Source organism: Amblyraja radiata, chromosome 26, assembly GCF_010909765.2.
Source record: "Amblyraja radiata isolate CabotCenter1 chromosome 26, sAmbRad1.1.pri, whole genome shotgun sequence".
Taxonomy (NCBI): Eukaryota; Metazoa; Chordata; class Chondrichthyes; order Rajiformes; family Rajidae; genus Amblyraja; species Amblyraja radiata.
This window is the reverse complement of record NC_045981.1, coordinates 6,769,309-6,782,867: the sequence shown is the minus strand read 5'-3', so window position 1 is coordinate 6,782,867 and position 13,559 is coordinate 6,769,309. Positions and strand designations below refer to the sequence as shown.

Genomic DNA, 13,559 nt, shown 5'->3' with positions numbered 1-13,559 from the left:
TAAAGCAAATTTAATATTTATACATTATGGTTTTCTAATGGAATACAGAATGCATTTGAACAAGATCAGATTGACGAATCTGTTGGTTTTTCAACAATGATACATGCATTGAACGTTGGTGTTCGTATATTTTGTCCTGAAAAGCTTTTGATGCAGCCATCAGCTGAATTGTTTGGGAAAATTAATTCAACTTGGTTCTACAATAACTAAAATTAAGTAGAATAAAGTTCATTGTCAAATGTATAAGTACAGCAGAATCACGGGCATGTAGACTCAGACAAAATATAATTATACAATATTTATACAAATTCTGCAAGATAGTGTAAACAAAATACTTCAAAAATGACTCATTAGTGTAAAACACAATAGAAACAAGTCTATTTACACACTGAACTTTTTATTCTCACATTTATTATATTGTTGACAGTGTACTATGTTTACATATCTATTGCGCTGCTGCAAGTAAGAATTTCATTGTGTAAGAAAGAACTGCAGATACTGGTGTAAACTGAAGATAGACACACAAAGCTGGAGTAACTCAGCGGGACCGGCAGCATCTCTGGAGAGAAGGAATGGGTGACGTTTCGGGTCAAGACCATTCATCTGGGACATCTTGACCCTTGTACTTAACATAGACATTACAGCACAGGAATGGGCTCTTTGGCCCATGTTGTCTGTGCTGAATATGATCCCTACTTAAACTACCCCCTGCTGTCTACATACGCTCCACATCCCTCCATTCTCCAACATTGATGTGCGAATTTCTTAAATTCTACTATTGTATTTGTTTAGAGACCATCTCCCACACCAGTGTTCCATGTATCTACTACTTTCTATTTAAAAAAACCTGCCCCGCATGTCTCCTCTAAACTTTCTACCTCTTACCTTATAGCTAAGTCTTCTAGCAGTAGAGTTCTTCCTGGGATATAGGTTATGACTGTCCATTTCTTATCCAATTACCAAAAGAATGGAGACTTGGAGTCTATTTGAAGCAATTTGCTGCATGGAAAATGGCCAAGGTGGTGTGGGATATTAAAGGTACACAAAATTGCTGGGGAAACTCAGCGGGTGCAGCAGCATCTATGGAGCGAAGGAAATAGGCGACGTTTCAGGCCGAAACCCTTCTTCAGACTGATGGGGGGTGGGGGGGGGGGGAGAAAGAAGGAAAAGGGGAGGAGGAGGAGGAGCCCGAGGGCGGGCGGATGGGAGGGTGGGAGGAGACAGCTAGAGGGTTAAGGAAGGGGAGGAGACAGCAAGGGCTAGCAAAATTGGGAGAATTCAATGTTAATGCCATACGGACGCAAGGTCCCCAGACAGAATATGAGGTGCTGTTCCTCCAATTTCCGCTGTTGCTCACTCTGGCAATGGAGGAGACCCAGGACAGAGAGGTCGGGTTGGGAATGGGAGGGGGAGTTGAAGTGCTGAGCCCCCGGGAGTTCAGGTAGGTTATTGCGGACTGAGCGGAGGTGTTCGGTGAAACGATCGCCCAACCTACGCTTGGTCTCCCCGATGTAAATCAGCTGACATCTGGAGCAGCGGATGCAGTAGATGAGGTTGGAGGAGATACAGGTGAACCTTTGTCGCACCTGGAACGACTGCTTGGGTCCTTGAATGGAGTCGAGGGGGGAGGTGAAGGGACAGGTGTTGCATTTCTTGCGGTTGCAACGGAAAGTGCCCGGGGAGGGGGTGGTGCGGGAGGGAAGGGAAGAATTGACGAGGGAGTTGCGGAGGGAGCGGTCTTTGCGGAAGGCAGACATGGGGGGAGATGGGAAGATGTGGTGAGTGGTGGGGTCACGTTGGAGGTGGCGGAAATGGTGGAGGATTATGTATTGTATTTGCCGGCTGGTGGGGTGAAAGGTGAGGACCAGAGGGACTCTGCCCTTGTGCCCTCCCCACAACACTTCAGGAAAGTACAATTGAAGGCAGGCAATAAAATCACAGGCAAATCAACGTTTCTGCATCGGTGACTTAGATTAAATTGATCAGTGAAATTCAGGGTAAAGCATGAATCTAATTTTGTTATACATGCTTATTAAATTATACATGGTTAAAGCATTTCTTGCTGTGTGAAATCAGAGTACTCTTTGGATCTTATGTAATAGTTCACATTATGTTCTTAAATTAAACAATTTTGGTTCAGAACCCCTCAGATAATTAAATGCCAGAATCATCTCACCTCTTTAGTTCTGCCTGGTGATTTGAACTTCATGGCTTCAAAGCCGGGTATATTCAGCAAGGTTAATAAATGCAGTTCCATCTAAAGGTAAATTACTCACTAATCTCATCTTCAAATGTGACGTTTTAAAACTACGTGCTAATGGGATCTGCGTAACATCATTCTGCTCTTCTATTGTTCTCAGTATTTTACCATTTATTGTGTCGTCCCCATGTCTATTTACCCCTTCTAATAGAGAACTAGCTCACGCATTTGGTGCTATTCCATCTTCTCTTTATTGCCGACTTAACCAATGTATGAGTCCGAACAGTCCACAGCTTTTTTCTTTATTTTCAACCACATGAATTATTTGAGAATACTCTGCAATAGTATTAATCCTGCTCACTATAGTTAAGTGTTTGGCATGAGAACACATTACTAAGCCCAAGAAAGACACCAAAAGCTGGAGTAACTCAGCGGGTCAGGCAGCATCTCTGGAGAAAAGGAACAGGTGATGTTTTGAGTCGAGACACAAACACACACAGGCTTCCACTAGTTTGCTGTAGGGGGCCTTACCTTTGCTAAAATTCTGTGTATACTGTACCCTCAGCTATCCTCTTTGTCATGGGGCTGTCCCACTTGGGCGACCTAATCCGTGAGTTCTGGCGAGTTTGCCTTCGACTCATACTCTCAGCCTGGTCGATACGAGGTCGTAGGATGTCTTTGTAACTCTCCTTCATGCTCAAGAGTAGTCCCCATGTACTCGAGGCCTCAACTAGGTAGATGCATATTTTTCAACATGTTGAAAAACGCCTGCGAGTAAAAAAAGGTCGCCATGGAAAAAAATCACTAATTTTCTTACTCGTAGGTTTAGTCGTAAAAGGGAGTAGTAGGTTGGCATGTTAGTCGTAGGTAATCGAGGGTAGTCGAAGGTAGTCGAAGGTAGTCGTAGATAGTCTTCATCATAGTTGAAGGGAGGTCGAAAGAGATCGAAGGTGGTCGTCTTCACTCTCTACTATTCGGTGTCCAATTTCCCCAAAATTAGTCGTAGCTAGTCGAAGTTAGTCTTCAACATAGTTGAAGGAGGTCTTCTAAATAGTCGAAGGAGGTCTTCAACGTATCTTTTTTCAAACTCTCCTAAACTCTTCCAAACCCGCCAATTAGGTCGCAAGTGGGACAGCCCCTTTACTTCATTCCAAAATTTCAACTTTCGGACATGATCTTCCCTGAACAAAGCCACATTGACGGTCTTATATTAATCCTCATTTTGCTAAAGAACTGTTAATAATTAGAGTTTTATTCCAGCAATATCTCTGCCTACTAACCTGGCATATAATTTGGTTTATTTCTTTGCTGCATGAGCCATCAGTTCTGCTTAGTAAATGCTTTCATTTTGTGTGCCAATTAACCAGGGTAATCAATAGGGAACCAAATGCACACCTTTAACTGTGTGGGAGTTTACATATGATTCCCACATGCAAGACAGCATTAGTGCATAAACAGGCATCACATCATGTCAAGGATGCAACAGTAATCAGGAATCCAGTTGGCAAGGGACAGCAGAATAGTCCCACATTGATATATCACCTTGTAGGTAGGAACTGCAAATGCTGCTTTATACCAAAAATAGACACAAAAAGCTGGTGTTTCGGGTCAAGACCCTTCTTCTTCCTTCTGAAGAAGGGTCTCGACCCGAAACATCACCCATTTTTCTCTCCAAAGACGCTGTCTGTCCCGCTGAGTTATTCCAGCTTTTTGTATCTATCTATGATATATCACCTCCCCAGTCCCATAAGAAGTATGCCAGAACTCATGGAGGAAACCCCAGCTTCCCAATTAATGGAAGATTGGGCGACTATGGACTTCAGTCAGAACCAATCCACAACAGGAACTCTATATTTTTTCATCAGTGGATAGAACTAACCTTCAATGTGTGCCCTTATTATAAGCCTTATGAAAATCCAAACAGACAATGCCCACTGGTTCTTATTTATCTATTCTTCCTGTTATATCCTCAAATAACTATAATTGGAAATTATGTTTGGCAAATTATTATTTTATTAATTAATGTTAACTTTGTATAATTGATATATTGTTTCTGAATGGCCTGTAATCACATCCTTTCTTATAACATCTCACATGCAAGACAGCGATTCACACAGAGAGTGGTGAATCTCTGGAATTCTCTGCCACAGGAGGTAGTTGAGGCCACAGTTCATTGGCTATATTTAAGAGGGAGTTAGATGTGGCCCTTGTGGCGAAAGGGATCAGGGGGTATGGAGAGAAGGCAGGTACAGGATACTGAGTTGGATGATCAGCCATGATCATATTGAATGGCGGTGCAGGCTCGAATTGCCGAATGGCCTACTCCTGCACCTATTTTCTATGTTTCTATGTTTCACATTTTCCCTACCGCAGCTGCTGTGACTCCCACTTCTCTACCTCAATTCTTAAAAGGTTACATTGGAATCCTTGCATTCTGCAGGGATTCCTCCATAATTACTGCATTTTAAAAGATGACAAGCAACACATCCACTCTTTGTATTGCTGCTGCTGATCATACGCTGTGATGTGGAATATCATGCAGATCTCCCCCCCCGTCCTAGTCATCATACTAGGTTTGCTCTCATCCTGTTGTTCCTCTGTCCTTATCACCTAACCCACAGTCAACAATGGGCTATATTGTGTGCCCCATGTTGCCATGATTATCATCGCTTTTTACATATCTTCTAATAATTTAGTTTTAGTTTTAGAGATACAGCATGGATACAGGCTCTTCGGCCCACCGAGTTCAGGCCGACCAGCAATCCCCATACATTAACACTATCCTACACACACCAGGGTCAAATTACATTTATACTAAGCCAATTAACCTACAAACCTGCATGTATTTGTCCTAAGTACGACAGATGGCACAATGGGCTAAGTGTTCGGCTGGCAACCGGAAGGTAGCCGGTTCGAATCCCGCTTGGAGTGCATACTGCCGTTGTGTCCTTGGGCAAGACACTTCACCCACCTTTGCCTGTGTGTGAATGTGTGTGAATGTGTGTGAGTGATTGGTGGTGGTCGGAGGGGCCGTAGGCGCAGATTGGCAGCCACGCTTCTGTCAGTCTGCCCCAGGGCAGCTGTGGCTACAGAAGTAGCTTACCACCACCGAGTGTGACTGAGGAGTGAATGAAGAATGCGATGTAAAGCGCCTTGAGTATTAGAAAGGCGCTATATAAATCCCATCCATTATTATTATTAAGTACCTTCTATATCCCTCGTTCCCCTTTCCCCTGACTCTCAGTCTGAAGAAGGGTCTCAACCCGAAACATCACCCATTCCTTTTCTCCAGAGAATCTGCCTGTCCCGCTGAGTTACTCCAGCGTTTTGTGTCTGTATTCGTTGACATACATTTTTGCCATAACTGTAGGTTCAGATATTCTTCTTATTCCTTTGCTTTTGTTTTTCCACATTTGTTTTTTTGCTGGTTTTGGTTCTCCTTTTAATTCTCTTGTTCCATCTTTGATGCTTTTTCTAAAAATATTACTCTTGCATAGAGGTGGATACTTACTAAGTGGTAGGTGTAGAGCTGTACACTTGTTTACATGGACCGTCTCCATGGCAACCACTTAATCTGTGACTACAGTCATGTTCCCCCCTCTGCTTTCTCAGCAGGGTTCTCACTGTATGGCATTTCCAGCTCCAGCAACAACACAAACCTGACCTTACTTCGACCCCCTGACATAGCTGTTGAAAACCATTGCAGGTACAAATTGCTGGTGTGGGAGATGGGGCAGTAAGTTGCTAATGTTGCTTTGCGAAAGAGGAAGGCTTCACTTCCATAACGCCCGATACTCAGATTACAAAATCACGACTGTGTGCGGTTTCCATAGTGACATGATGGGACACAGGTGGCAGTTAGTTTCCAAGGTTACTTGACTATAAAAAGAGCCATGATCATTTTTCAAAGCTGCAATGCCAGAGTTGCCCATTTTGTGAACGTATGCCTCGAGATATTATCTCCAAATACACCCGTGCCACTGGTGCAGAATTTGCTGGGTTTTATCAGCAGTCCTGCACCCAACTGCCAGCACTTTTAAGTGCCATTAACTTCCAAGTTGAGCTCTGCTGGTGATGTAGCCACCCTATGCTGCTGCATTCCAGAGGAACCCAGCAGTAAAGCTGGAACGTGTCCAGATTCCCCAGCATCTGTGCTTCCAGATCTTGCACGAGGTCAAACGTGCCGCAGGATCAGTGAGCTTGTTGTGTTTTGAATGGTTTCGGCAGAGTGGCACAGCTGGTGGACCTTCTGCCTGCTATCTCTATTGACGAGTTCAATCCTCACCTCCGGTGCTGTCCGCAGTTTGCAAGCTCTCCCTGTGACAATGTGGGTTTCCTCTGGATGCTCTGACTTCCTCCACATGAGCCAAAATAAATTGCCCCCAGTCCATAGGTGATAGAATCTTCTCTCTGTCTAGAACACAAGTCCTCGAGCGTTGATTGTATTGTGTGGAGAATAAAATAAGATTAGTGCAAAATTAGTGTAAATGGGTACTTAAAGATGGTCACGGGCTCTGTGGCCAACAGCGCTTTTTTTCAATTTCTATGACTCTGGGCAACTTAACGCCAATGGAAAATAAAGAATAGGGTATCATTTCTTTATAAAAACATTTGATTTATGATATTAATTTAAAATATTTGAGTGGCTTCACTGGATTTATTTTTACATGTTCCAGAATATCGTGATGTACTGTATAGAAGAGACTTGACAGTCCCAACTTGAGAGGATTGGAGGAGGCAGGAATTAAGTCACTTGCAGACCCCACACTACAGAAGGCTCGCCACTTGGTTTTGGAATAATCTAGATTGCGGAGATTGTGGAAGGGCTAGGTGGGAAAACCATCGGGAAATCCCAAAGGGTGTATGCTCTAATATTGACAATTAGTGTGTAAGCACTAATATATTTGCTGAGCGCATTAATGTGCTGCAAGCTGAGTAGATGGGGGTTGAAATCTCCCTTTCACTGTTGAATTAGCCCTCGGTCTCCATAGTTTTAAACAGTGGGAGATGTACAATATTTGTACATGTATAATATGCAGCTAACATTAGTTGACTGGAAGAATGCACTCCAGACGGTGAATGTGATGATAATTTGGATCCTAACATCAAAAGCCTGCAACAATAAATTGTTCTTTGAGCACATGATTAAGACTGTTTTATTTTCATAATTACTATGTTTGTGTAATGGAAGAGCTGTATCATTTTTGAGGCAAGCATGATTCAAAGATATTACTGAAGGTACTTATTGGTCTCAGATGAAATATTTGCCTCATTGCAGGTTCATGATATTGTGGCAATGTTTGTGGTGAAAATGAATTGATTTTTCCTGTGTGAAGATGTGGGTCGCCGCAGTCTTTGTTTTTATTCCATTGATCACATGTGTATATACTTGGCACCTTGACAAAGAACACATTCATGATGTTGATGGGAGGTAGACGTACATTCATAAAGGGCAAAACGTAGACACTTCAAAACCCATCTCCCTGGTTTATTAAGTGTTTAAGAAGGAACTACAGATGCTGGAAAATCGAAGGTACACAAAAATGCTGGAGAAACTCATCGGGTGCAGCAACGTTGCCTATTTCCTTCGCTCCATAGATGCTGCTGCACCCGCTGAGTTTCTCCAGCATTTTTGTGTACCTTCCCTGGTTTATTAATATGGATTAATATACAGGACAAAACTGTGGAATTTACGATCTAGCATTTTAAATTGTTGTTGATATTATGAGAGAATTTAATATTTGTAGCATTAAGCTTCTGCCTATTGCCGCACATTGCTCGTTATAAATGTATCATGACAAGTGCCCTATTACTTCCAACCTACACATTAAAGTGCTAAACATATTGATGGCATGAGAGAATATCCACATTCATTTGCTAATTTACACACAAGATAATTGCAGATGCTTAACTGCTTTTCAGTATGCCTTGTGCAGTGTTTCTGCTTTATATGCTAACATAAAGTGCTTAAGGTGCTTTGGAGAAAGAAGCACATGAAAATAAATATACCAATATTGCTGTTGGTATGTGTGATTTTGTAGTATTACAATGGATTCTTTTCTGTTGTCAGGTTTAATCAGAGTGCAGAATCATTTCGTTGGGTGTAGCATGAGGAAGGTCTTTTAATCCTTGTGGCTTTCTAGGTTAACCTTGTGCCCAGTCAGTCAAAAAAAAAGATCTTGTCTCCTGGCATGGATATCATCACATTAATGATGTAATTTACACATCATTGCACATCAACAATGCATTGCCAAGCTTGAGATCATTAAAAACAGCCCTCCTCTAATGAAGACATGGTTGCTTTTTGAGCACAGCTCTGTGGGTACTGGCTGGCCAGGTTACAGCTTCAAAGGCGAGGATGGAAAATGAATTAATCAAACACCTCATTGTGGCTGAACAGAAACTGGAAGAGTGAGAGAGTTATTGCAGTCCATGTTGGAATAAATGACATGGATAGGACCAGACAGGTAACTCTGCTGAAAGAATGTCAAGAGTTAGACTCTGCATTAAAAGGTAGTACCTTGAGAATGATCATCGCTGGATTATTCACCAAGATATTTGGAAATTGATGCAGCTGCCATCAGATCATAAGAATGAACGAGGCTAAAAGGCTGGTGAGGAAAGAGAAGATCTTAACAACTGTCCTAGCAAAGGATGAAAACTCACCTGAACAGCAAAAGGAACTGTGTCCTATTGGGGCAATTATATTAACAACATTTAAAATATTCCCATATTTTATTTTTTTTTGCACGTTCCTATCAGAGTGAAGGGCAAAGCAGGCAAACGTAAGGAAGCTTGGATGATGTGGGAAACTGAGGCTCTTTTCCAGAGTAAGAAGGATGGATGGACAGGTATAGGCAGCTGGGATCAAGTGTGTACCTGGAGGAATTTTGGGAACTAAGGACCAATGTAAGACAATAAATCTGATGGGCAAAAAGGGGACGGGAGATTGGGGCAAGTTGGGGTAAGGCTAACATCGAGGGTGTGAGGAAAAGTCTTGCTCAGGTTGATTGGGGAAAAGGAATATCAGCCAAGTGGGATGTTTTTAAAAGTGTGAGGACAAAAGCTCGGGATATGCATGTCCTCATTAGTGTGATGGGCAAGGCAGGTAAACGTAAGGAGGCTTGATTGACGACAGAAATTGAGGCATTGGTCAAGAACAAGGATGCATGGGACAGGTATAGGCAGCTGGGATCAAGTGTATATCTGGAGGAGTTTCGGGAACTAAGGAGCAAAGTAAAAAAGGAAATCAGAAGGGCAAAGATGTGCCAGGAGGTAGCTATGGCAGATAGCATTACGGGCAATCCCAAGAGATTTTATAAATACATAAAGGGAAAAAGGGTAACTAGAGAGAGAGTGGGCCCCCTCAGGAATTAAAGCGGTCACCTCTGTGTAGAGCCACAGGCAAAAGCCACATTGCGTATTCCTCCTCTGCAGTTACCATAGAGAAAGACAGCAGTACAGTGGAACTTGGGACAGTCAATGGAAGTGTCTTGAGAGCAGTCAGTCACGGTTGAAGAGGTGCTAGGGGCCCTGACATGTTTGAAGGTAGACAAATCTCCATGGCCTGATCAGATATATCCGTCTGGGAAGCTAGAGTGGAAATTGCGGGAGCCCTGTCTTAAATGTACGCGTCATCTTTAAATACAGGAGAGGTGCCGGAAGACTGGAGGGTGGCAAATGTTGTTCCTCTTTTCAAAAGGGGTTGCAGGGAAGGGCTGGGAACTATAGGCCCGGTGAGCTTAACATCTGTAGTCAGAAAGTTACTGGAAAGTATTCTGAGGAATAGGATATACAGGCATTTAGAGGGGCAAGGGCTGATTGGGGATATTCAGCATGGTTGTGTATGTGGGAGGTCATGTTTCATGAATCTAATTGAGTTTTTTGAAGATGTGATCAAAAAGGATGATGAGGGCAGAGCTGTAGATAATAATATATCTTTTTTTTTTATTGTCATTGCACGTCAGTGCAACGAGATTTAGTGTGCAGCTCCACTGATGTCCAGGAAAGGTAAATAAATACAATACATAAATAATATAGATGTTGATTGATTGAATGGCGGAGCAGACTTGATGGGCCGAATGGCCTAATTCTGCACCTATCACTTATGACCTTAATGCAAACATATATGCTTCATCAAAACATTGTGAAGTTCGTTAACTAAATTAATCTTCCAGCCTAACTTCAGCCAATGTAGTCCATGCCAGACTCATTAATTAGAGCTCATTCCAAGCTCATTAGGACAATATGCATTGCAGGCATGTGTACTGTTGTTAATATAATTACTTCATCAGTGCCAGCAACATCCCTTTAGTGCTTGGGTACTCCAAGAGAAGATCTGAGGGACGACTGTCATTTATTCAGTTTTAAAATGTTCTTTATTTAAAATATACATCTTCTGAGCTCCTTAAATTATAGTTATGGCACTCATGGGGAAAATACCATTTATAACCCACTGAGACGTGGGATGTCTTGAAGAGCGAAATGCTGGGAACATTTAGCAGATTAGGCAGAATCTGTGGAAATAGAAACAGCTAACATTTCAGGTTTACCATCTGAAATATTGGCTCTCTATCAATGATGTTGCCTTTCCGCCCGCAGTCTGGTGCGGTATTTTCTGCTTTTCCTATCAAACTTTCAGCATCTGCTTTGTGATTTTCAAGACTTGGAACTTATTTGACAATTAGTCCCAGGAACCATATTGTGGCGATGTAGATCTACTTGGCATTATGCAACATTAAAACAGACAGACAATTTTATTTAAAGCAAAAGTCTTTAAACTCTACCAAGCTGCTGTATGATACAAGCACAGCTGGCACAGACATGTAATCCTTTAGGAGTTAACATATTGTTGCCTGGTGCTTTACCTTAGAGAGCCTTTAGGCAAATATTCTCTTTTAACTTCCTTAACCCTTAGGATGTTACAAAATAAACCAGGATTGCCTAGCCAACGTGCAAAACACTAATCCTCTCCCGCTGTGCCTGATGCATTCCAGACATCCATCTCCTTCCTCTTGCCTCCAGATACATACATTGAACTTCTGCTTCAACCATTCATTCCCAGAACTGACTGAACCTCATCTGCTTAGAGGCATCAATACTACATGAGCACCTTTACTCCAGTTATTCAACTACTTCTCTCCAAACGCATCTGTTCACGCCCCAGTCTCGGAAACCACTTTTCATTAAACTGCAAACCAAATATCAACTGACATCTATTAGAAACCTACTGACTCCCACAGCTAAGGTACACAAAATTGCTGGGGAAACTCAGCGGGTGCAGCAGCATCTATGGAGCGAAGGAAATAGGCGACGTTTCGGGCCGAAACCCTTCTTCAGACTCCCACAGCTATGTCGACTACACTTCTTCCCAGTCTACTTGCTGCACAGACTCTATCCCAATTGCTCCGTTAACGCCCCATCTGCGCACAAGATGAGGTGTTCCATACCAGGACATCCGAGGGGTTCCCCTCTTCCATCATAGATGAGGCCCTCACACATGTCTCCTCGGTACCCCACAGCTCTACTCTTGTTCCCCCTCCCCGCAGTCGCAACAGGGACAAGACTTTCACCCTATCAGCCGTCGCATACAGCACATAATCCTCCAACATCTTCAACACCTCCAACAGGATCCCACCTGTAGCCACATCTTCCCATCTCCACCTTCCGCAGAGACTATTTCCCCCGCAACTCCCTGGTTAACTCATCCTTTCCCACCCTAACCACCTCCTCCCCAGGTACCTTCCCCAGCAACTGCAAGAGATGCAACACCTGTCCCTATACCTCCTCCCTCGACTCTGTCCAGGGATCCCGACAGTCCTTTCAGGTTAGGTAGAGGTTCACTTGCACCTCCTCCAACCTCATCTACTGTATCCACTGTTCCATGTGTGGACTCCGATACATCGGGGAGACCAAATGTAGACTGTGATCATTTCACTGAACACCTTCGCTCAGTACACGTAAATCTACCTGATCTCCCGGTTGCCAAACATTTTAGCTCCACTTCCCATTCCCACATTGACCTTTATGTCCTGGGCCTCCTCCATTGTAAGTGTGGCCAAACGCAAATTGGAGGAACAGCACCTCATATTTTGCTTGGGCAGCTTACAACCCAGTGGTATGATAATAGATCTCTCTAACTTCAAGTAACCCTGGCATTCTCTCTCTCTCCATCCCTCCCCATCCTACTCAATGTACAAGTTTCACCTTCGTCCAGGTGAGTTTTATTTTCTGTAACTCATTTTCACTTAGCCCACACCTAACAATGGCCTGTTTCCTTTATAATCAATAGACAATAGACAATAGGTGCAGGAGTAGGCCATTCGACCCTTTGAGCCAGCACCGCCATTCAATGTGATCATCGCTGATCATCCACATTCAGTACCCCGTTCCTGCCTTATCCCCATATCACCTGACTACGCTATCTTTAAGAGCCCTAACTTGCTCTCTCTTGAAAGTATCCAGAGAACTGGCCTCCACTGCCCTGTGAGGCAGAGAATTCCACTGACTCACAACTCTTGCTAAATTCAGGATGCATAAATGTTTTTGTCCCTGTGAATGGCTGGATATTGTTGTTCAAATGGTACCCAAATCATTTGATCTTGAAATGGGATTTCCAGCAAATGTAGATGCTCACATCATCACATCTCAATCTCCAATTGTGACTATCAAACATGACAACATGCACTGGAGTAAAGATGTGGCTAAACACTGCAGTAAACCAATGTAAGTGGTGAGTTTTTAAACGGGTTCATAACACTCTAGGAATATTACAAATGGAGACTTGCATCCATTCCAGTTGTGCAATAATCGGCAAAATGTGACCCCTTTTGTTTCTCCAAAATGCAGTTGAATTGTGCCATGAATTCTGCATGAAGTCTACATTTTTGATCTAACTGCATACAGCCAATACAGCTTTCTCATCTACCCAAACATTGCTGGTAGGATAGACATTAAGACATATTGTTATTGAAATTACGGTAGGTTACTTTACATTCAAGGTAGTGGAAGATATGTCCTTCTTATACATTTTTTTTAAAAAAGCTTTGAAAGTATTGTAGTCATTGTGCCAAGAGATTGAAGTACTCCTTATTAGAATTGCTTTCTATTTACAACACTGGGTGCCACAAGGCAGAGCTGCCAGGCACAATCTGCCAGAATGAAGAGTCAACCTCTTTTAACTCAGCTGTAAAAAGCCACAGTCACAGCCTGAGAACAACAGTTCCCAATTGAGTGCTTCATTTTCCCACACCAACAAATATGTGTTTCCTGAGTAAGATTGGCAATTTAGGCACAGTCTTGGCTAATGTCCATAATGAGAGATTAAAACTCATGCCATGCAATAATTTCCTCTAAAGAA

General features: G+C 42.8%; 1 protein-coding gene across 2 annotated transcripts in view; it reads right to left on the bottom strand.

Annotated features, from left to right (window-relative positions):
• Nucleotides 1-13,559, bottom strand: part of gas7 (growth arrest specific 7) — a 353,513-nt gene that overhangs the window by 111,547 nt on the left and 228,407 nt on the right. The window lies entirely within an intron of this gene.